This window comes from Schistocerca americana, chromosome 3, assembly GCF_021461395.2.
Source record: "Schistocerca americana isolate TAMUIC-IGC-003095 chromosome 3, iqSchAmer2.1, whole genome shotgun sequence".
Taxonomy (NCBI): Eukaryota; Metazoa; Arthropoda; class Insecta; order Orthoptera; family Acrididae; genus Schistocerca; species Schistocerca americana.
Window position 1 is genome coordinate 861746364 of NC_060121.1, and position 25092 is coordinate 861771455.

Sequence of the window (25092 nt, forward strand, 5' to 3'; positions counted from 1 at the left end):
TGGCATCACGAGGCTGAGTGCACCCCGAAAAATGGCAACACCTTATGGTTGCCCGGATGGTCAGCAATCCAAGTGCCGGACACGCCCGACAGCGTTTAACTTCGGTGACATGACGGGAACCAGTATATTTTTTGATGTAGGAAACTAAAATCGTCTAATGACTTCTAATTGTTATTTTGAAAATCTTACATTTAATAGTGTATTCGATTGTTTAGTTTTATATAAAGGAAAGTGGCGCATGAGCCATGCTTTGAGTCTGCATTATTATCTTTCGGAGGCTGTCAGACGGCCAACGTACATTCCACCGATGTACGTGATAGTTGGTCACAGTATGGGACAGAATAATGATATACCCTGTGTTTTACTTAAAAATTAGTACATCAGCAATGCCGAATTCTGGGACTTTCTGAAGCAAAAACCCCACAGGATATCAGAGTTGAGTATCTCATCATATGCAGCAACTAAGTTATTACGTGAACTTCCATTAACTGTGATTAAAATTTTCTAATTTTCACTCGTCTTTGTACTTGTGAATGGTGGAGATCCAGACTGTTAAGTTGCTCCAATGGTGTAATTGAGAATTCGCTATCACCGTTGTCCAACTATAGACTGAACTAGAGAAACTCTATATTTTTTCTTACTCAGCGTCAGTGGCAGAAGTAAAGCTGTGAGGACCGTCCGTAAGTCGTGCTTCGGTAGCTCAGATGGTAGAGCACTTGCCTGCGGAAGGCAAAGGTCCTGAGTTCGAGTCTCGGTCGGACACACAGTTTTAATCTGCCAGGAAGTTTTATATCAGCGCACATTCCGCTGCAGAGTGAAAATCTCATTCTGGAATTAAAATATTGCCCTCTCCTCACACATTAATGGGCGGCATTTTACACTGACTACGTTTAAATTAGCCCTACTTTTGATAGCACTTACAATCAACATTGAAATAAAGTTACTGGCAAAACAGTGAACGTTCCTTAAATAACTACAAAAGTATGAGAATGTGTGAGGTATTCATGCTGTGTTCATTAGTTGTGTAAGCGTGGAGAATACAATGTTAAACATTTGCTTAGTAAAAAAAGATATAAAAGACCTTATAAACTAGCAAATAAAATAGATAAATGTGAGTTGCTTTCTGAGCAGTGCTATAATCTGTGGTGTGGTATGTTGAAATCGCATAAAGAGGTTGAATGTTGTTAATTCAGAGGTTTATTGTGAAAATGTTTATTCACAGTGAAATATTAACTTCTACAGTTCTAAAAGTAGTGAAATGTTGTTCTGTCATTGGATGCACTTAATTTTTCCGTCATCGCCGATGTAGCCAGACTTGCATTAATATGTAACTGAGATTTATTTTTGAAATTGAAAGATCAATAGCTTGGCCATCTTTAAGAGTGTCTGACTCTCCGTCATTTCCTGGAGCGAATTCTGCACAAAACTTACGCGAGCACCAGGAGAGCACATTCCCACCTCTCGGAATTGCCCGTTTCCGGCGACGCGCTTATTGTCTCTGGATGCGGCTGGCCGGAAACGTTCAACCATCCGGTCTGGCCGCGGCGCTCCCTCAGCCCTGGGCCCGCTAGTGTTTCAGCCATGGGCCGAATTCACCTTACCTCGTAGCAATTCTAGGCGGTCCGAATGGCTCGCCTAGATATGTGTAACGTTACAAAGTTAATTTTCATCCACAATTGTAAATGAAGTTGTACAGTGGAAAAAAAGTGTTTATGATGCAGAAGAGGTACCGTAAATGTGGTTACGTCGTTTTAGTAGTTTGAATAAACTGGAGTTTTATAAAGCACCCACCCCTGCGAAAGATGAAGGAGTCCACTGCCGACAGGACACGTCGTGGTCTAGTGGCACTGCAAGGCAGGTCTACTACAGCGAATACCTTCAAGAATGGCGACCGCAACATACGCTGAAGAAGGAAAGATACTGGTACACGTGCCTAATGTCGTGTAGGGCCATAGGGAAGCATGCAGAAGTGCCGCAACACGACTAGTGTTTGAAGTAGTGCTGGAGGGAACTGACACCATGAATCCTGCAGGGCTGTCCACAAACCCTTAAGAGTTTGAGGGTGTGGAGGTCTCTTCTGTTGCAAGGCATCCCAGATATGCTCAACAATGGGGAGTCTGGTATCAGGTGGAGGTGTTTAAACTCAGAAGAGTGTTCCTGGAGTCACTCTGTAGCAATTCTGGAGGTGTAGGGTGTCGCATTATCCTGCTGGAATTGCCCAAGTCCGTTGGAATCCACAATGGACATGAATGGATGCAGGTGATCAGAGAAGATGCTTACGTACGTGTGACCTGTCAGAGTCATATCTAGACTTATCAGGGGTCCCATTTCGCACCACCTACACACTCCCCACACCATTACAGAGCCTCCACAAGCTAGAACAGTCCCCTGCTGACATTCAGGGTCCATGGATTCATGAGGTTTTCCCCTTACCCGTACAAGTCCATCCGCTTGATACGATTTGAAACGAGACTCACCCGATCAGGCAACAAGTTTCCATTCACCAACAGTCCAATGTCGGTGTTGACGGGCTCAGGCGAGGTACAAATCTTTGTGTCGTGCAGTCATCAAGGGTACACCAGTGGACCTTAGACTCCGAAAGCCCACATCGAGGATGTTTCGTTGAATGATTCGCACGCTGACGCCTGTTGATGGCCCAGCATTGAAATCTGCACCAATTTGCGGAAGAATTAGACTTCGGTCATGCTGAACGATTCTGTTCAATGGTCGCTGGTCCTGTTCTTACAGGATCTTTTCCTGGCCGCAGCGATGTCACAGACTGGACGTTTTACCGGATTCCTACTATTCACTTTACACTGTTGAAATGGTGCTACGTGAAAATCCCCACTTCATCACTACCTCGAAGCTGTGTGTCCCATCGCTGGTGCGCCGACTGTAACACCACGTTCAAACTCACTTAATAACCAGCCATTGTAGCAGCAGTAACCGATTTAACAACTGCGCCAGACACTTGTTGTCTTATGTACAGGTTCTCGACCACAGCGCCGTATCCTGCCTGTTTACAAATCTCTGTATTTGGATACTGATGTCTGTACCGATTTCTTTGCCGCTTAAGTGTATTTGCGAGGTAAAGGTTGGCACATGTATCAGCTGGGTGACAGATCGTTCATGGAATGGAACACATTATATCAAAACCCTACCCACTACATTCCGTTTGGCGCTCTTGTGTAATACGCAAATTAGAAGTGTTAAAAGAATGTAACTTTCATAATATGAGGGTTATTCGGAAAGGAAGGAACGATCGGTCGCGAAATGGAAAGTATAAAGCAAATCTGATGAAGCTTTGCACAGATCCATTGGGCACTGTGTCTAGTACACCTGTCGATCGCATCATGTCGCTCTTTTCAGTTCTGAGCTCACAGTGAGAATGTAAAGATGGCTAGAAATTAGCGTCTCCCGTCAAGTATGAGAGCCTGGCGAAAGATTACGCCTGAAGCTATGCAATCCACATAACATGAGTGTCATGCGGTTCGTTCTACACGACAATCCTCGGTTATACTCTGCAGGGGCAATGAAGACGCTCTTGCAGCGTTTTCGGTGGGAAGTGTTTGATCACCCATAATACAGCCCATCAATGGCTACCCCTCCCTGAGGTTCATCTCTGCTCTAATGAACCGCTGGCTATGAAGACAATATTTTGACACAACGAGCTGCAGTCTAAAGTAGAAAATTGTCGAAAAGCTCTGGCGGCTGTCTTCTATAAGGAGGGAACTGAAAAATTGGTAAAACGCTACGACAGATGTCTAAGTATGAGCTGCGACTGTGTAGAGAAGTAGCTGGAAAGTATAGCTAACCGTTGCAAATAAAACAGTTTTAATTTTCACTGTGGTTTCCATTTCGCGACCTATCGTTCCTTACTTTCCGAATGAAAAGAACTTTCAGGAGTTTTAACGAAAATAAAGAAGAGGATACAACGTTTCCCAGAGAGCAACCAAGTGAATAACTGAGAAGATACGCTGATAAGCCATAATGTGATGACCACTGCACACCGAGAAGTTGTAAGCTGCCTGGTGACGTTGCGGGCACTTGATGCGCTATGAAATGTATGTGAGCGCAGTAGAGGCGCACGGGACTCTCCCCAGCGAAGGTATGGACTGCAAATGTGCAATACACTGAGATAAGCGACTTTGTCAAAAGACAGATTATTATTACATAAAGCCTATGAACGAGTATCTTGAAAACTGCGAAGCTGGTAGAACGTTTTCGTGCTAGTGTCATGAGCATCTACGGACAGAGCTAGAAGGACAGTGAAACTACCACTAGGCGCTAAATGGTTGGCTGTCCACGACTCTTCAAAGAACGTGCGGTTCGGAGGCTTGCCCGCTCTGTAAAGTAGGATAGATGGTGGTCTGTGGTATCTCTGTCGCAAGAGCACAATGCTGCTGCAAGCACAAGTGTTTCGCTTATCGTAAACTGTTGAACATGGAGATCCGCAGCAGACCACCCCTATGCTGAGCGAACGGCATCGTCAGTTACGATTGCAGTGAGCAAGGGACCATCGGGATTCGACCTTCAATCGATGGAAACGTGTCAGCTCTTCGGGTGAATCACATTTTTGATACGCTAAGTCGCTGGTCGTCTCCGCAAGCGCCACCATCGATGTGAATGGCGGCTCGAAACGTGCAACGCACCAGGATGTCGGCTACTGGGAGCAGTATTAGGGAGTGGGAGAAATTTTCCTGCCTTGCACAGGACGTGTCGTAGTAACCGAAGAGACGCTGACAGCAGTGTAATTGCCCACGTTTCGGAGCCAGAGCCGTGCTACAGTGATTTGAGGAGCATTACAGTGAACTCGCGTTCATGCCTCCGAGACTAAATCCACCTGATGTAAATTCTATTGAATACATCTGGATCGCTAACGGGAGCCATACTCGCGTATGTAAATCAGTGGCCCGTTATTTACCCGAATTACCAGACCTATGCGTAGACGTCTAATGCCGCATACCTCCACAAACCTAAAACAAACTGTAGTATCCCTGATACGCAGATTCAGTTTGGTTCATCAGTGTATAAGCAGGCACAAGCAATGCTGTTGCTTGAATTGATTTTAATAATCAAAAAGAAATAGCTTTAATTTGGTTAAGGCCAATGAAGGTTAATTCACGTAAAGAGTTGAAGAAAGGATGTTAGTTGGTCAAGACAGTGAGGTCAACACTGAAAGATATTCACTTGCTTGAGCAATCTGTAGCACACGAGTGGAGAAGAACGTTCCTGCGACACATAATAATTTCGTGTTGTGATTTGGAGATTACAATTGCAGCAGCGATGTACGATGGCACCCTCGGTGTGGCCTACCAGCATGACAAAAGCGCAGCCACGCTCCGCAGACCAGCGGCCTGGCAGCGGCTCATCGCTACGTCACTTAGTTCACACGTCACGTGTCGACAGTGCAGCCTGATTAGGAGACCTGTAAACAGCTCCTAACTGAGATTTATTTTATTAGCAATTTATTCTGTGAAGAGTTGTAAAACAAATTTCACTGGCTTTGTGCAGTGGTGTCAAGACACACTAATATGGTTTATGTGCTGTTGAGTGTATATATCATTGTCTGTATTGTATGCCAGTTACTACACTCAGCATGGAAGGCTGTTTACCAGAAAATAGAAAATTAAAAAAAAAAAGAGTAATCTAATAGTATGACAACTCAAGGGCAAGAGTTATCCAGTTAAAAAAAAACTAATATGTAGAAGGTAGCTACAAAAGTTGATAAAATTTATAGTATAGATGTGACCCTATTAAAGTTACCTAAGCAGTTACAAACGGAGATAATTAAACAATGTGACTTAATCACGGATAAGGTTAAGGATCACTTTAAAGAAGTAGGGTGTAGAATAAATACCTCTAGCTGTCACAATAAATGGTGATTTTATTTAACACATCATCAGTTTCAGGCTCGTGTCCACCTTCAGCTGGTTTATATTCAGGTACATGTTTCCACACTCACTGTTGGAGATCAGTGTTTAAATCAAAAACAAATCCAAACAGATGCAAATGAAACATTTGGAAGTGGCTAAGCAACATATGTTGCAAAATAATATAGCACCTAGATAAAGCTGGTGTATCCATATCGTTTTCACATTATATTTCTCGCATATTTGAACAGAAATATCTCGTTTTTTATACGATAAGTGTGTCTTAGTTACCGTCCTAATGACTGGTGCTTCCATATTATAAGTTTGATAAAGTAGTGGCACTTAAGAACTTGGTAACTTTACATACACATACATTCGGTGCATGTTTACATTTGAGAAGCAGAGATCACAGTCAAAGAATTTAAGTTAAAGAAGTACAGAGATGTTACACATACAGACACAGAACGGGTATTACAAATTGGGAAAATGAAATTGTTACAAGATTGTGTAACCACATGGTCATTAACAATGTGCAGAATGGTTACTGCTAAATTATATAAGGTTAAACAGACTATAAAAAATGCTAGTTATGAGGGGGCCGTGAGTTACACTTTTTTGATTGCGTTTATAGTTGGTAAGATACTGGAGTTATATTTGAGAGGCGTCAGTTTGAAACTTCCGTGGTTTTTAAACGTTATTTAGCATGAATGCCAGGTTATAAAGGCTATTCCTAATCACCTTACCGATCTCTGATGCCTTTTGCTCGATGATAGCACTAATCCAGAAACTGCAGCGAACCGAGTGGAACTAGCGTGTTGTGTAGAAAATTATCCTTCCTAATATTAACCACAGACAAACTGCCTGTTGGCTTCTGTCTCACGTTCTTCGGCCGACCTTCGTTTGGTGATTTTTCTGACGTTCCGCCAGCACAAGCAACTGGCTTTGGCAAAGTTTCACCCTCCATTGCTGGTGGTGGACTGATGAATCCGAGGGAGAAGCCAACAGGCAATTTGTCAACAAGTGGCCACGAAGGCCTTAACAATTTTGTATTTACCACGGACTTATTATTTTCTGATTTATTCTCTTTTTGTGTTTGTTACCTGCATCCTTTTTGCTACTGCCCTCCACCACAATCCATCCAGCAACTGATGCCTTGATGCCATTACATCAGTTTGATCACCTCAGACGTTCGGTTTTGAATCATGCTGACTGGAACAGAATTGTCTTCAGTGGTGAGTTCCACTTGAAACTGAGCCCCGACGACCAGCAAAGACTTGTCTGTTGAGAAGTTCTGCAAGGTTCACAGGGAAACTTCTGTAAAGTTTGGAAGGTAGGAGACGAGATACTGGCAGAAGTAAAGCTGCGAGGACCGGGCGTGAGTCGTGCTTCATTAGCTCAGATGGTAGAGCACTTGCCCGCGAAAGGCAAAGATCCCGAGTTCGAGTCTCGGTCGGGCACACAGTTTTAATCTGTCAGGAAGTTTCATATCAGCGCACACTCCGCTGCAGAGTGAAAATCTCATTCTGGATGCTCAATAATGTTCATGTTTGAGGAGTTTGGCGGTCAGCCGAAGTGTTTAAACGCGGAATAGTGTTGATGGAGTCACTGTAGCAATTCTGGACGTGTGGGGTGTCGTATTGCCCTGCTGGAATTGCCCAAGTCCGTCGGATTGCACAGTGAATATGAATGGATACAGCTGATCAGACCGGATGCTTACGTACGTGCCGCCTGTCAGAGTCGTATCTAGCCGTATCAGAGGTCCCATACCACTCCAACTGCACACGCCCACACCATTACTGAGCCTCCACCAGCCTGAACAGCCCCCTGCTGACATACAGGGTCCATGGATTCATAAGGGTACACGTCCATCCGCTCGATACAGTTTGAAACGAGACTCGTCCGACCGGCAACATGTTTCCAGTCATCAACAATCCTGATATTTACAGGATCAGGCGAGGCATAAAGCTTTGTGTCGTGCAGTCATCAAGGGTTCACGAGTGGGCCTTCGGCCCCGAAAGCCTATATCTATGATATTTCGATGATTGGTTCGCAGGCTGACGCTTGTTGACGGCTCAGCATTGAAATCTGTAGCAATTTGCAGAAGGGTTGCACTTCTGTCAAGCTGAACGATTCTCTTTAGTCGTCATTGGCCCCGTTCTTGCAGGATCTTTTTCCGGCCGTAGCTATATCGGAGATTTGTTGTTTTACCGGATTCCTGATATTTACAGTATACTCTTGAAATTATCGTATCCCCACACTTTATCGCTACCTCGGAGATGCTGTGTGCACCGACTATAACACCACGTTAAAACTCACTTAAATCTTGAAAACTGGACATAGTAGCAGCAGTGACGGTTCTAACAACTGCGGCAGAAACTTGATGTCTTATATAGGCGTTGTAGACCGCAGCGCCGTGTTCTGCCTGTTTACATATCTCTGTATTTGAATACGCATGCCTATATAAGGTTCTCTGGCGCTTGAGTGTATTTTAGACCTTTTAGTTACAAAAAGGCCTGGCCATATCGACGGCGTCAGTATCGGGGCACGAATTAGTGACCAAGATTTCATCATAGCGATTATGGTTCCTGAAATTAGTAAAGCACTCAAGAAGCCTAGGGATTGTTTCTGCTAGAAAGAGAAGATAAGCAATCTTTAGTGTCTCGCACTGACAATGAATTCACATCACATAGTTCCAGTCTGATGGATGTAGATGAAATATGGGCAAATGTAAAGGGATTGTAAATCGTGATCTGGAGAAGTGTGTGCAGAGTAAGCAGATTATGGAAGGAAGAGACCCAGTGTGGTTTAATGACTAAATTGGAAAAATGCTGAGGAAGCAACGACTGTTGCACTTTCGGTTCAAAAGAGAACGCGCAAATAATGACAGGCAAAAGTCGGCAGAGACTTATGTCTGTAAAACGATCGATACGCGAAGCTTACAATAAATACTATCACCGTATCTTAGCAAAAGATCTTGCCCAGTACCCGAGAAAATTCTGGTCCTATGTAAAATCGCTAAGCGGGATGAAGGTTTCTATTCAGTAGGGTTGCTGCAGGGAAGGCGAATGGTGAGCTTCGGTTTACTGGTAGGATTTTAGGAAAGTGTGATTCATCTGTAAAGGAGATGGTAAATAGAATACTAGTGCAACCCATTCTTGAGTACTCCTGGAGTGTTTGGGACTCGCATCATGTCGGATAAAAGAGGGATTCAGCGACGGACTACTAGATTTGTTACTAATAGGTTCGAACAAAACGCAAGTGAAGTATTACGGAGGTGCTTCCGGAACTCAAATGGGAATAGTTGGAGCGAAGGCGATGTTCTTTTCGAGGAACACTATTGAAAAATCTACAGAACCGGCATTTGAATCTGACTGCAGAAAGATTCTACAGCCGCCAACATACTTTTCGCGTAACTGGGGTTCGTATGAAGGCATATAGAAAGTAGTCTTTTCCGTTGCTCTGTTTGCGAGTGGAACAGGAAAGGAAGTGAGTGGTACCGATACAGTAGCCCTCCGCCACGCACCGTTCGGTGACTTGCGGACTACGTATGTATATGTAGAGGTTACATCTGCTTCACATTTTTTGGTAGGAACAGCATGAACAGCCTGGCTCATTAGATTAGAATAGATTAGATTTAGATTCATTCCAATTGATCCATAGTGAGGAGGTCCTCCAGGATGTAGAACGTGTCACAAAAACAACAATACATGACAAATATTTACAACTCAAACAAATAAGCTAATGTACCATTCCACAGGTCCCAAGTGGAATGATCGTCATTTTTTAATGAGCACGATATGAAAGAATCATTTTACAAATACTAATGCACTGAATTAAAAAAAATAAAAAAAGTTTTATTTATTTATTTATAAGGTAATAAACATGTAACACAACTACTATAATACTTATTTACAATGAACACATTACTGCACTGAAATGGTGCAGAATTTAGATTGTGCTTACACACACACACACACACACACACACACACACACACACACACACACACACTTATTTACAATGAACACATTATTGCAGTGAAATTGTGCAGAAGTTATATTGTACTTATATATATATATATATATAGACACACATAAATCAATTGGTTCTACTGAGAAATTCATCAATGAAGTACAAGGAGTTGGCCACCAATAAATCCTTTAGGCTTCTCTTAAACTGAATTTCATTGGTTGTTAAGTTTTTTATGGCTGCTGGCAAGTTATTGAAAATGTGTGTTCCTGAATAATGCACACCTTTTTGTACAAGACTAAGTGACTTTAAATACTTGTGAAGATTATTCTTATTTTTAGTATTGATTCCATGAATTGAGCTGTTGGTTTGAAAAAGTGATATATTTCTAATGACAAATTTCATTAAAGAATAAATATATTGGGAAGCAGTAGTTAGTATTCCTAGTTCTCTAAACAGGCTTCTGCAGGATGTTCTTGAGTTCACACCACATACAACTCATACTGCACGTTTTTGTTGCTCGGAAAACTTTAGCTTGGCTTGATGAATTACCCCAAAAAATAATCCCATATGACATTATGGAATGAAAGTAAGCATAGTATGCCAGCTTTTTCATTTTTATATCCCCTATTTCTGACACAATTCGCATTGCAAATAGAGATTTGTTAAGACGCTTCAGCAGTTCTGTGGTGTGCTTTTCCGAGTTGAATTTATTATCAAGCTGTAATCCAAAGAATTTAACACTGTCCACTTCTTCTACCTCCTTGTCATCATATGTTAGGCATATACTCATGGGACACCCCTTACAAGTTCTGAACTGCATGTAGTGTGTTTTTTCAAAGTTTAGTGACAAGGAATTGGCTAGGAACCAGTGATTAATGTCCAAAAATATTTTATTAGCTGATCTTTCTAAGACTACACTTGATTTTCTGTTTATTGCAATGTTTGTATCATTGGCAAACAAAACGGACTTGGCATCTGGTAATGTTACTGATGAAAGGTTATTGATATACACAAGAAAAAGTAAGGGCCCTAAAATGGAACCTTGTGGGACCCCACATGTAATTAGTTCCCAGTTGGATGATGCCTGATACACGTCTCTTTCCTAATAATACCCTTTGTTTCCTGCGAGAGATATAAGACTTGAACCATTTTTGCAGCATTTTCCGTTGCACTATAATATTCTAATTTACTTAAAAGGATGCTGTGATTTACACAGTCAAATGCCTTTGACACATCACAAAATATACCAGTTGCCTGCAATTTTTTATCTAATGAATTAAGCACATTTTCACTGTAAGTGTAGATAGCCTTCTCAATATCAGAACCCTTTAGAAATCCGAACTGTGACTTTGACAGTATGCTATTTGAGGTAAGATGGTTATAACGCCCTGTGTACACTACTTTTTCAAAAATTTTTGAGAAGGCAGGCAAAAGTCAAATTGGAAGGAAATGTGATGGTATTTCTTTATCTCCCTTCTTAAACAGTGGCTTAACTTCAGCATATTTTAACCATTCAGGAAATATTCCACTGATAAACGACTGGTTACACAGATAGCTTAATATGTTACTTAACTCAGAATCCCATTCTTTAATTAGCTTTGTTGATATTTCATCATACCCACTAGATGTTTTTGATTTTAAAGATTTTATGATGGACATTATTTCTGCAGGGGTAGTGAGGGTCAAATTCATATAATGGAAGTTACTTGAAATGTCTGGTCTGAGGTATTCCATAACAGCATCTACAGAACCTGACAACTCCATCTTTTCAGTAACAGTTATGAAATGTTCGTTAAAAAATTCTGCAACACTATACACATCTGTCACCAATGTATCATTTACTCTTAATGCTATTTATCCCTCTTCATGTCTATTTCTACCGGTCTCCTCCTCCACTATATCCCATATTGTCTTTATTTTGTTATCTGATATGACAGACTATCTCTCCTTGTAATATATTTGCTTTGATGTCCGTATTACAGTCTTTAATATTTTGCTGTATTTCTTGTATTGTGCTATAGCATCAACATCGGAACTGTTTCAGATTGACAGATACAGTTTTCTTTTTGTTTTACAAGATACCCGTATTCCTTGAGAAATCCATGGCTTCTTTGTAGACTTAGCTCTAACGTTGGTAAGTTTTTGGGGACATCAGTGTTCAAATAAGGAAAGCACTTTATTAGCAAAAGTATTATATTTTTCATTCATGCCCTGAGCACTGTAAACATCAGTCCAGTGAATGTCTCTGAGAAGTGTCCTAAAATAATCAATTTTTGGCTTATTGATTTCCCTCTTGAGCTCAGATTTAACAGATTTTATATCCTGTTCAGTGTAAACATTTAACAGAAGGAACTGCATGTCATGATCTGAGAGGCCATTGACTATTGGTTTTGTAATATCATTTTGTTCATTGGACTTTTCTATAGAGATATTATCAATGGCTGTTTGTGAGCAGTTGGCTACCCTAGTGGAGAACTTTACAGTGGGAATAAAGTTGAATGATAGTGTCACTAACTCAAATAAGTTCTTATTGGGAGAGTCTTTAAGGAAATCTATATTGAAATTACCAGCAAACACTATTTCTTTGTTTTTGTTGTAAAATGGGCCAGTACAGCTTCAAGGTGGTTTACGAACAGATTAAAGTTACCTGCAGGTGCTCAATATACATTGACTTCTCTTAGGTTGAAAGCTACGGGAAAGGTGCATAAAGTGAAAAAATGGGTTCCGCATGAACTGAATGAAAGACAGCACGTGAAAAGACCACTTCTGACAAGCTGCTCGCCAGATACTAAAGAAACTCGTTTCGCCATCGAATGTGACAGGCGATGAAAAATGGATATATTTTGAGAATCCTAAGCGTCGTAAATCATGGGTGAACCCAGGCAAACCATCGACATCCACTGCAAGACCAGATCGCTTTGGAAAGACGATACTCTATGTTTGGTGGGATCAGAAGGGTGTCATCTATTATAAGCTGCTAAAACATGGAGGTCAAATTAAGTCGGGTGATACTGAGGGAATTAGATTAGAAAATCAGACGCTTAAAGTAGTAATGCACTTTTGCTATTTGGGAAGCAAAATAACTGACGATGGTCGAAGTAGAGAGGATATAAAATGTAGACTGAAAATGGCAAGGAAAGCGTTTCTGAAGAAGAGAAATTTGTTAACATCGAGTATAGATTTAAGTGTCAGGGAGTCGTTTCTGAAAGTATTTGTATGGAGTGTAGCCATGTATGGAAGTGAAACGTGGACGATAAATAGTTTGGACAAGAAGAGAATAGAAGCTTTCGAAATGTGGTGCTACAGAAGAATGCTGAAGATTAGATAGGTAGATCACATTAATAATGAGGAGGTATTGAACAGAATTGGGGAGAAGAGGAGTTTGCGGCGCAACTTGACGAGAAGAAGGGATCGGTTGGTAGGACATGTTCTGAGGCATCAAGGGATCACAAATTTAGCATTGGAGGGCAGCGGGGAGGGTAAAAATCGTAGAGGGAGACCAAGAGATAAATACACTAAGCAGATTCAGAAGGATGTAGGTTGCAGTAGGTACTGGGAGATGAAGAAGCCTGCACAGGATAGAGTAGCATGGAGAGCTGCATCAAACCAGTCTCAGGACTGAAGACCACAACAACAACAACAACAACAACAAAACATGGTGAAACGGTTAACACTGATCGCTACCAACAGCAAATGATGGATTTAAATAGAAAAAAAGGCAACACAAGTCATATTGCTCCATTATAACGCCCCGTTACACACAGTAAAACAGGTCAGGGAAACGAACGAGGCGTTCAGCTAGGAACTACTAGGGCTTGCGGCATATTCTCCAGACTTGGCTCCGTCAGATTATCATGTGCATCACTGAGACAGGCGTCCGTTGAACAACGCTTCCATTCGTATCAAAATGTACGAAAATGGCTTGCTGACTCGTTCGTTCCAAAAGAAGAACACTTTTTGACGTGGCATTCATAGCCTGCTGGAGAGGTGTGTGAAATATATAAATAGCAATGAATATTGTTTTGAGTAAAATATTGTTTATCAGTTTCAAACAACAGAGGGTAATTATCGCAATCAAATTCCGGTTTCATATTTCTACACCTGGTATATGTACAGCGCTCCATAGCCATCAGCGTGCCCTATTACGTGGGCAGCTAACAGAAGTCCGATGAGCATGATACAGTGGATGGGCAAAAATATGGAAACACCAAAAACACAACACTTTAAAATGTCTAATACGGTGTAAGAAACACATTGATATTCAAAATAGTTTTTTAGTCGTCTCGGAATGGATGAATAAGGGTGCTGAACGGCTTACACCATCCTCCGAGCAAAATGGCAAGTTCAGGCAACGATAATGGAGGTGGATAGCGATTACACAACCTTCTCTCCGAAGTAGACAACAAAGGCTGAATAATATTGAGAACTGGTGACTGTGGTGCCCAGGTGAGATGCGAGAATTCATCTTCGTGCTCACAAATTGACTTGGAGGAAGTGAACTGTGTGAACAGGGACCCATTCGTATTGTAACACAGTATCACCGCATCAGCATTGGGGAACGAAAACTGTATATGGGATGGACTTGATTGGCCAGAATGGTCATTTAATCCTAGGCAGTAGTACGACTTTGCGGAGTAACCATGGTTCCCATGGAATATGACGGCATGGCTGCCCTAATCATCACTGAACCCTCGAGACGTACACTCGGCCAGAAGACGATAACCGAGTACAACAAGTGTCATCTTCATTGTTCCATAGTGCAGGTTTTACGGCTTCGTCATCACGTTTTTCTGTTACAGGCGTATGCATCACTGATGAGTCGTTTTGGCATTCCAGCTTGCCCTGCAATGCTCTGTTTTTGGATCTCTATTCATATTGTTTTGGTTGTTCTGGTGCTGGCAAGGTTCGCCAGTGCGTCATTCAGCTCCTGAGTGACTTTTGCAGCTGTCGTCCCCTTATTTTTGGTCACAATCCTGTTAAATGATCGTCTGTCACGATCACTCAACACATACATCCGCGTTGTCATTTAGTGGAAATGTGGAAAGTTGTGCTAAGGACTGTGGAAGCAAACTGCTAGGCCATCGGTACCTAGGCTTACACACTACTTGATTTCACTTAAATTAACTTACGCTAAGGACAACACACATACACACACCTATGCCCGAGCTAGGACTCGAGCCTCCGACCAGCCGCGCGAACCGTGACGAGACGCCCGAGACCGCGCGGCTGCCCCCCGCGGCGTCATTTAGTGAATAAGGCTTCTCCGCATTCGCTGTGTAAGATACAAATCTTCGATGTTGTGCCACTTGAAACACCAAACAACTCATCTGCCTTGGTTGTGGAAGCACCCACCACGCGAGCACCTGCAATTTGCCCATTTTTGAATTCACTTAGCCAAACGCCTTGCCGCAATGGTAACACGACCACGTGCCCCTCCATATCCGAAGCCAGTGACACATGTTGGCTGAGGATGATACGGTCGTCAGTCGGTACCGATGTGCCTTCCGAGGCCTGTTTCGACGGAGTTTAAGTTTTCAGTTCACTTAACTCCGATATAAAGCATTCACAACTGTCTAGAACACTGTTCTGAGAACGACTGACACGTGCAAAGTATTGAAGATATTGCAAAGGCGCCGTTCGTGATCAAATACAACAAAGCCATCTGCAGGCTTGTGTATCAACTGCATTTATTTTCAGGCCTGCATTTCTCGGGGTTCTTTTATATTTTTATCCACCCCCTATGTAAGTTCAAAAATGGTTCAAATGGCTCTGAGCACTGTGGGACTCAACTTCTGAGGTCATTAGTCCCCTAGAACTTAGAACTAGTTAAACCTAACTAACCTAAGGACATCACATACATCCATGCCCGAGGCAGGATTCGAACCTGCGACCGTAGCGGTCTCACGGTTCCAGACCGCAGCGCCTAGAACCGCACGGCCACTTCGGCTGGCCCTGTATAAGTACAGTGCTCCAAAGCAACCAGTGTGATGTTTTAAGTGTGAGATAAGCATTTGTTCTGATGGGGGTGATAAATCTAGGTAGAAAGCTGACGACACAGTGATAAGTGATACTTTGTCCAGTGACATTAAAGTGACCACCTGTCAAAAGTCAGAATAACTACCTTTTGCATTGCGGACCTCTGTAAGACGCGCAGGAAGAGAATCCATAAGGTTATGAAGGTACTGACAGGGATTTTGTGGGGCCATGCTGATTCCAGTGCAATGGCCAGCTGTGCTAGGTTTCTCATGTGAGGATCCATGGCTTGAGCAACCCGATCAATGTGGTCCCACAGTTTTCCGATTGGGTTTAAATCCGGGGAGTCTGGTGGCCAGAGGAGTACGGTAAACTCATACTGGTATTCTTTGAAACACGCAACGTACACTGCGTGCTTATGTGACATATTGAATTGTTTGATTGGTAGATGCTATCGCGCCAAGGAAAAACCAACAGTATATGGTGGTGGACGTGGTCCCAAAGGACAGATATATACTTAGGTTGAGTAAATGTAAAAAAAAGGCACTCCGTCTTCAGGCCACGAGTGGCCTACCGGGACCATCCGATTGCCGTGTCATCCTCAGTGGAGGATGCGGATAGGAGGGGCATGGGGTCAGTACACCGCTCTCCCGGTCGTTATGATGGCATTCTTGACCGAAGCCGCTACTATTCGGTCGAGTAGCTCCTAATTGGCATCACGAGGCTGAGTGCACCCCGAAAACTGGCAACAGCGCATGGCGGCCTGGATGGTCACCCATCCAAGTGCCGACCACGCCCGACAGCGCTTAACTTCGGTGATCTCACGGGAACCGGTGTATCCACTGCGGCAAGGCCGTTGCCTAGGCTGAGTAAATGTGGCTTCCAAAATAACGAGATCACCAAGGGAATACCACGAAAGCATTCCCAAGACCATAATATTCCTTCCTCCGGCCTGGACTCTTCCGACGATTGTTGCAAGGTGTTTGCTTTCAGACGTTTCACGCCGATGGAGCGTAAAATGTGACTCATCAGAAAAAAACCAACTGCTGCCACTTAGTAGACCTCCTGTTGTGGTATTGGCGTGCAAATTCCAGACTTCATCTCTGATGAACACCAATCAGACCAGACGCCTGCTGCGGAGACCCATACGCAGCAACGTTTGCTGAACAGTCTTTGAGGAGACATTGTTGGTAGCCTCTTGGTTGATGTGAGCGGTCAGTTGCTCAACAGTTTCACATCAATCACATCTCCGCAACCGCTGTTCATTCTCTAATTTATGGCCCGTGATGCACCAGAGTTGCCTCGGTTCCAGTTTTGGACAGCGCCGAAAGCCAATGATCATGCCCTTTTGGATATCAGATAAATCGCTGCGTTTAGGCATTACGACAACGACTGCTCTCTTTTCCGCGCCGCCGCGACACGCTCTATATACCCTCCACTGCTAGTGCTGCCACTTGCCGTGTGTGAGTGATTACTGCATGTTGACGCCGAACGTAGGCGGTCTTCACATTGACTTGACTGGACCGTGAAGAAGTCAAGAGTCATCGCGGTCAGAGCAATAAATCTTCATTTGGTCATTGGTAGTGCGTTGTTTTCAGAAACTGCGGCATTTTCCGAAATGTCTTCACAAAAGAAGACAAAGTAAACATTCCAGAATTCGCATCGAGAACAGCTGCCAACATGAGTAACGTAGAAGTAGATATCCTCGGAGTAGTGAAGCAACTTAAATCACTTAATGAAAGCAAGTCTTCTGGTCCAGCCTGTATACCAGCTAGGTTCCTTTCAGAATATGCTAATGTAATAACTCCATACTTAACGGTCATATAAAACCGTTCGCTCTACGAAAGATCCGTACCCAAACACTGAAAAGTTGCACAGGTCAAACCAATATTCAAGAAAGGTAGTATGAGTAATGCACTAAATTACAGGCCCATATCATTAAAGTTGATATGCAGCAGGATTTTCGAACATATATTGTGTTCAAACATTGTGAATTCCCTCGAGCAAAACGGTCTATTGACACACAGTCAACATGGGTTTAGAAAACTTCGTTCTTGTGAAACACAACCAACTCTTTTTCATATGAAGTGTTGAGTGCTGTTGACAAGGGTTTTCAGATTGATTCCGTATTTCTGGATTTCCGGAATGCTTTTAACACTGTACCACACAAGCCGCTTGTAGTGCAATTGCGTGCTTATGGAATATCGTCTCAGTTATGTGACTGTATTCGTGATTTCCAGTCACAGAGCTCATAGTAACTGACGGAAAGTCATCGAGTAAAACAGAAGTGATTTCTGACGTTCCCCAAGGTATTGTCATAGGCCCTTTGCTGTTCTTTATCTATATAAACGATCTGGGAGACAATCTGAGTAGCATTCTTCGGTTGTTTGCGGAGGGCGCTGTCGTTTGTCGACTAATAAAGTCATCAGAAAATCAAAATAGACTGTAAAACTATTTAGAAAAGATATCTGAATGGTGCCAAAAGTGGCAGTTGACCCTAAATAACGAAAAGCGTGAGGTCATCCACATGAGTGCTAAAAGGAACCCGTTAAACTTCGGTTACACGATAAAGCAGTCAAATCTAAAGGCCGTAAATTCAACTAAATACCTAGGAAATTCAATTACGAACAACTTAAATTGGAAGGAACGCATAGAAAATGTTGTGGGGAGGGCTTACCAAAGACTGCGTTTTATTGGCAGGACATTTAGAAAATGTAACTGATCTACTAAAGAGACTGCCTACTCTGCACTTTTCCGTCCTTTTTTAGAATACTGTTGTGCTGTGTGGGATCCTCACCAGATAGGACTGACTGAGTACATTGAAAAAGTTCAAAGAAGGGCAGTACGTTTTGTATTATCGCGAAATATGGGAGAGAGTGTCACTGAAATGATGCAGGTTATGGGATGGACATCATTGTAACAAAGGCGTTTTTCGTTGCGGCGGAATCTTCTCACGAAATTCTAATCACCAACTTTCGCCTTCGAATGCGAAAATATTTTGTCGACGCCGACCTACGTAAGGAGAAACGATCAACATGACAAAATAAGGGAAATCAGAGTTCGTACGGAAAGGTATAGGTGTACGTTCTTTCTGCGCACTATAAGAGATTGGAATAATAGAGAATAGTGAAGGTGGTTCGATGAACCATCTGCCGGACACTTAAATGTGATATTCATAGTATTCATGTAGATGTAGATGTAGATTTTGCACTGTAAGAGGTATTCTCTTTTGGGAGGGCTGAGAAATATGTTGATGTTTGCGAAGTGGTGAGTTGTTTTCGGATAAAGTTGAGTGTTCGGAGAAAACCAGACTGCTCACAATGGACTGCAGTGAGAGGGGTTCGTTATCTGGCGATAAGAGCTCGCTAGGGTGTCAGAAGGGTGAAGTTCGTCCCCCCAGTGCTGCGAACAGGTACGCCAAGCACAGTATCAATAGCCGCCACCGTGCATTCGCGCCTTGTGATTACAGAGTTGTGCATCACGTTGCATTAGAGGTGATCTGGAAAGTAGAATGTCAAGGATGAGGGCACAGCGACCGGAGAGTATAGCGTTTTCTTCAGTATGTTACGATTCTTTGTCCGCCTCTTGAATTCAATTCTCTTGTGCCGACCAACTGGCAAAGAACGCAGGAAAGAATTAAATTTGTGAGATATTCATTCCAGTTGGGGATCCAGTTGTTGTTGTCAGAGACACGGAGGGAAGTGAATGAAGTTGGAAATAAGAGAACGTGGAAAGCAGACAACAGGTAACTCGTTTACGACAATTCTCATTTTACTTACCTCAGTAGTACACAAGCCCTTGTCGGGTGGTGGAAAATAAGTATTATGACAAAACGTAGAAATTAAAACGAAATATAATCACCTTCCCTGTGACGTGTAGATAACGCAAGATCTGCGCGAGGGCGCTTGATACAGACATATCTACCCACATGTATGGAAGGCACAATGGTACCCTGAAAAGTAGGGTCTCGAAGCCTACTGGCGAAGGGAACAAGATGCGTTTCGTAATGATCGTTGCCAGTATTGTATTCATCAACATACATGTGGCAGGAAGAAAACCCCATGCAACTGAAAGTTATTGTTTTTGAAGCGGCTTTTTTACACGCTGCAGCTGTACAGCCTCGTCGCAGAGCCAAATACATTTAGGCAAACTATTGTAAAAATGCTGGCAAGATAGAACAGCTATAGCTTACAATAATCTATTAAAAGGAATTATACGTTACGTATCTCGAGTGTGAAGAGAATGCGTGGCAATATAGTTAAAAGTTCATTTTGATTGGCCTCTATTCGGTCTGGACAAGAATCTAGTGAACGATGATTAATACAACTAGTAGAACATCCAGTTGGTCTCTCCTAGGGGGCACGGTAGATAAGTCCTGGTGCTGTTTGGAGGCACGATGTTGATACTGCCGACATAACTGACTGGATCCGAGGGTCTGCTTATATCCGCATTTGGCCGATTGATATCATCTTGGGAACTATTTGTGTAGCGTGAGGCGGAAGCATAACATAGTCCGTGTAGTGTGCGCCTTCTATGGTGTCTCACCATCGCTCTGTGTGGCCCATCTCTGGTGGCTAATCTTGTCGTATGGCGCCCTCTCTGTACATAACAGTGCCTGTGTCTTCTGGCGGACGCAGCACTCAAATAAAATTTAACCACTAGTGCTACCGACAGTGCCTCCATGCAAGTCATGTAATACCACTGCGACAGTCGAAGATCCATTACATTAACCACATATACCAACGGACTTCAATAAGTACTGCAACACATTTTTTTCACTGAAAAATCTCTCTTCAAAAAATGTGGAATTTGTTGGGGAACATTTTGGAGTATTCCCGCTTTAGCACCTATAGTTTCACGAAGTATCCTAAAAAGTGGCGTCTGTTACGGAGGTGCGTTCCAGGCAGAGAGCTGTCCTTGAATTTCTTTTGGAGGAGAGCATCGTAGATATTCCTAGGCACTTGCAGTATCTCTACGGAGGCCTGACAGTGAACAAAAGCACGGTGAATCGTTGGGCGAGGCGTCTGTTATCATCTCAACAAGGTCGCGCAACCTTTACGATCTCCCGCGCACCGGCTGGCCAGTGTTTTTTTTAATATTTATATTTTGATTAAATTATTATTCCCTTTTGAAGATTCAGAAATCTTTTGAGAGTTTTGCACCACTTCTTTGCGGGAAGAGCAAAGACTTTTCAAAAACGTAAGTACTGTGTGTGATAGTTTATATGTCACCTGAAATCGTTTGCGGAAGGCGCAGCCTTCTCAAGATTAAGAACAGAGTTCGCATTGCCACTTAATTTATTTGTGTCGTGATCATGTTCGATCACTACCGGATATGAGACATAGCAACTACGAACAGAGAAACCTAAGGGACAGGCAGAGCTGGAAATTTTCTTTGCTGTACTACACCACACATTAAAAGAAACTGGATTCAAATTACAAACAAGATAGATAGCAATGCGCCTTCTGCCTTAACTACGACGTTTGCCTACATGCAGTCGGTCCTTGGTAGCTGTATGAAAACTATAAAAACGCAGTTATTTCTGTTGACATTAATAGGAGGTGGATAGCATAGAAATACTTTAAGTAATAAGCAGGCACTACAGCATTTGAGAGCACAATAACCAATTTAATTACCTTAGTCAGTATTGCTAACAATAGGCTCCGTACATTTCAATTTTATGTCTTGCTGGCTGTTTCTTTAAATAAAGTCTTTTAACATTTTCGACAATTCATCTTAGCTGCACACATAAATTGTTACATAGCAATGCAGAATAGTAATATTTTATAATAACTAATTAGCGATTGCGGACCACGCCATATACGTTTCCACCTTCTTCAAAAAGTATATCAGGACTGTGGTAACAGAAGAGGATTACAATTCTTCAGCTGTCAAAAAATAAGAAACACAAAATATCACTATCGATACAATTTATGAACAATTCGTATTCTGCGCCGTGGAGCGTAAGATATTCTTGGAAATATCAGGTGGTCGCTGCTCAGCGACGATCTAAGAAACTTTTACACAAATTGTATGGCTTTTATGAGCCTGCATGGTTAGATTATCGAATGTAAGTTTATTTAAGCTATCGAAACTGATACTAATATTACACCGTACACAGTTATGACTCCTGCAGTGATGGAACGTGCGGACACACTCATTCGAGGTGATCCATGGATCAGAATCAAAGACCTCGCCGCTCAACAGGACGTGTCTGTTGGTTGTGCTGACACACTCACCCACCAGTCGGTGCACATAAAGGTATGTGCCGACTGCATTCCTCGACGTCTAAATAAAGACCATAAAGATCAACGAACGAGCTTCTATCTACATCTATATCTACATGGATACTCCGAAAGCCACCGTACGGTGCGTGGCGGAGGGTACCCTGTATCACCACTAGTCATTCCCTTTCCTGTTCGACTCGCAAACAGAGAAAGGGGAAAATGACTTTCTACATGCCTCCTTAGGCGCCCTAATTTCTTATATCTTGTCTTCGTGGTCGTTGCACGCAGTGTATGTGGGAGGCAGTAGAATCGTTCCGCAGTCGTCTTCAAATGCCGGTTCTCTAAATTTTCTCAATAGTGTTTCTCGAGAAGAACGTCGCATTCGCTCCGGGGCTCCCATTTGAGTTTTCGAAGCATTTCCGTAACACTTACATGTTGTTAGAACCTGCCGGTAACAAATCCAGCAGCCCGCCTCTAAATTGCTTCAATGCCTTTCTTCAATCCGAGCTGCTACGGATCTTGAACACTCGAGCAGTACTCAAGAATAGGTCGCACCAGCGTCGTCTACGCAGTCTCCTTTACAGGTGAACCACTCTTTCCTAAAGTTCTCTCAATAAACCGAAGTAGACCATTCGCCTTCCCTACCACAATTCTCACATACTCGTCGCATTTCATGTCGCTTTGCAACGTGTATTTAAACGGCGTGACTATGTCAAGCAGGACACTAATAACACTGTATCCGAACGTTACAGGTTTGTTCTTCCTGCCCATCCACATTAATTTACACTTTTTTCACATTCGAGGTTAGCTTCCATTCATCTCGCCTGCCGCTGTGGCTGAACGGTTCTAGGCGCTTCAGTCCAGAACCGCGCTGCTGCTACGGTCGCAGATTCGAATCCTGTCTCGGGCATGGATGTGTGTCATGTCCTTAGGTTAATTAGGTTCCAGTAGTTCTAAGTCTATGGGACTGATGACCTCAGATGTTAAGTCCCATAGTGCTTAGAGCCATTTGAACCATTTGAACCATTCAAAGGAAATTTTGTGTAAGTCGTCTTGTATCTTCCTCCATACACTCAACTTCGACACCTTAAGGCGGGTCCACATTGAGCGCGCCGCGCCGCGCCGTGCTGCGCAGCGCTGCTGCAGCCCGTGCACAGGTGTAGCAGCAGACAGGAGAGCGCCGTCCGCGCCCCGCCGCGCCGCTCCGAGGCGCGCACTGTCTTCCAGTTGGATCGCGCGCACGGTCTGAAGATCGAGCGAGCGAAGCCCCCTCTAAACTGAGCGCGCGCAAACGCGCCACTTCCTTTGATGTACCGACAACAGCCGGAACACTGCACGGCGCGGCGCGGCGCGCTCAGTGTGGACCCGCCTTTACCGTACACCATAACATCATGAGCAAACAACAGAAGATTGCTGAAAACCCTGTCCGCCAAATCGCTTGTGCATGCAGATAACAACATCGGTCCCATTACACTTCACTGGGGCGCTCCTGACGATACCCTTGTCACTGATGATCACTCACCGTCGAGGACAACTTTGAGTTGTATCGCTTAAAAAGTCGTCGAGCCGCTTACACATCTGTGAGCTTATTCCGTATGCTCTTACTTTTTAATAGCCTGCAGTGGCGCACTGTGTCAAATGCCTTCGGGAAATCCAGAAATAAGCATTTGAATGTTGCCCTACATCCATAGTTCGCTGTATTTCATGTGAGAAAAGGGCAAGCTAAGTTTCACACGTGTGATGCTTTCCAAAACCACGCTGATCCGCGAATGTAAGTTTCTCAGTCTCAATAGAGGTTATTGTATTCGAACTGGGAATATGTTCATGGATTCCGCAGAAAACCTGAAATCCGGTTTCGCAGGACAGAGCGGATCAGGCTGTGGAAAGGGGCCAAGGTCAATTACGGTTAGTTATAATAGAACACACAACTCTATTCCTCAAAAAAATGCACAATTTTCTTTTTAAAAGAACAAAGATCAATTCACGGCTTGGGCCCAAGCAACTTCTCCAGTTGTTGTTGTGATCTTCAGTCCTGAGACTGGTTTGATGCAGCTCTCCATGCTACTCTATCCTGCGCAAGCTTCTTCATCTCCCAGTACCTACTGCAACCTACATCCTTCTGAATCTGCTTGGTGTATTCATCTCTTTGTCTCCCTCTACGATTTTTACCCTCAACGCTGCCCTCCAATACTAAATTGGTGATCCCTTGATGCCTCAGAACATGTCCTACCAACCGATCCCTTCTTCTAGTCAAGTTGTGCCACAAACTCCTCTTCCCCCCAATCCTATTCAACACCTCCTCATTCGTTATGTGATCTACCCATCTAATCTTCAGCATTCTTCTGTAGCACCACATTTCGAAAGCTTCTATTCTCTTCTTGTCTAAACTACTTATCGTCCATGTTTCACTTCCATACATGGCTACACTCCATACAAATACTTTCAGAAACGACTTCCTGACACTTAAATCTGTACTCGATGTTAACAAATTTCTCTTTTTCAGAAACGCTTTCCTTGCCATTGCCAGTCTACATTTTATATCCTCTCTACTTCTACCATCATCAGTTATTTTGCTCCCCAAATAGCAAAACTGTTTTACTACTTTAAGTGTCTCATTTCCTAATCTAATTCCCTGAGCATCACCCGACTTAATTCGACTACATTCCATTATCCTCGTTTAACTTTTGTTGATGTTCATCTTATATCCTCCTGTCAAGACACTATCCATTCCGTTCAACTGCTCTTCCAAGTCCTTTGCTGTCTCTGATAGAATTACAATGTCATTGGCGAACTTCAAAGCTTTTATTTCTTCTCCATGGATCTTAATACCTACTCCGAATTTTTCTTTTGTTTCCTTCACTGCTTGCTCAATATAAAGATTGAATAACATAGGGGAGAGGCTACAACCCTGTCTCACTCCCTTCCCAACCACTGCTTCCCTGTCATGCCCCTCAACTCTCATAATTGCAATTTGGTTTCTATACAAATTGTAAATAGCCTTTCACTCCCTGTATTTTACCCCTGACACCTTCAGAATTTGAAAGAGA

At 43.0% G+C, this 25092-nt stretch overlaps 1 pseudogene; it reads right to left on the reverse strand.

Annotated features, from left to right (window-relative positions):
• Nucleotides 1-16561: 16561 nt before the first annotated feature.
• Nucleotides 16562-16679, reverse strand: LOC124607887 (annotated as a pseudogene).
• Nucleotides 16680-25092: the final 8413 nt, after the last annotated feature.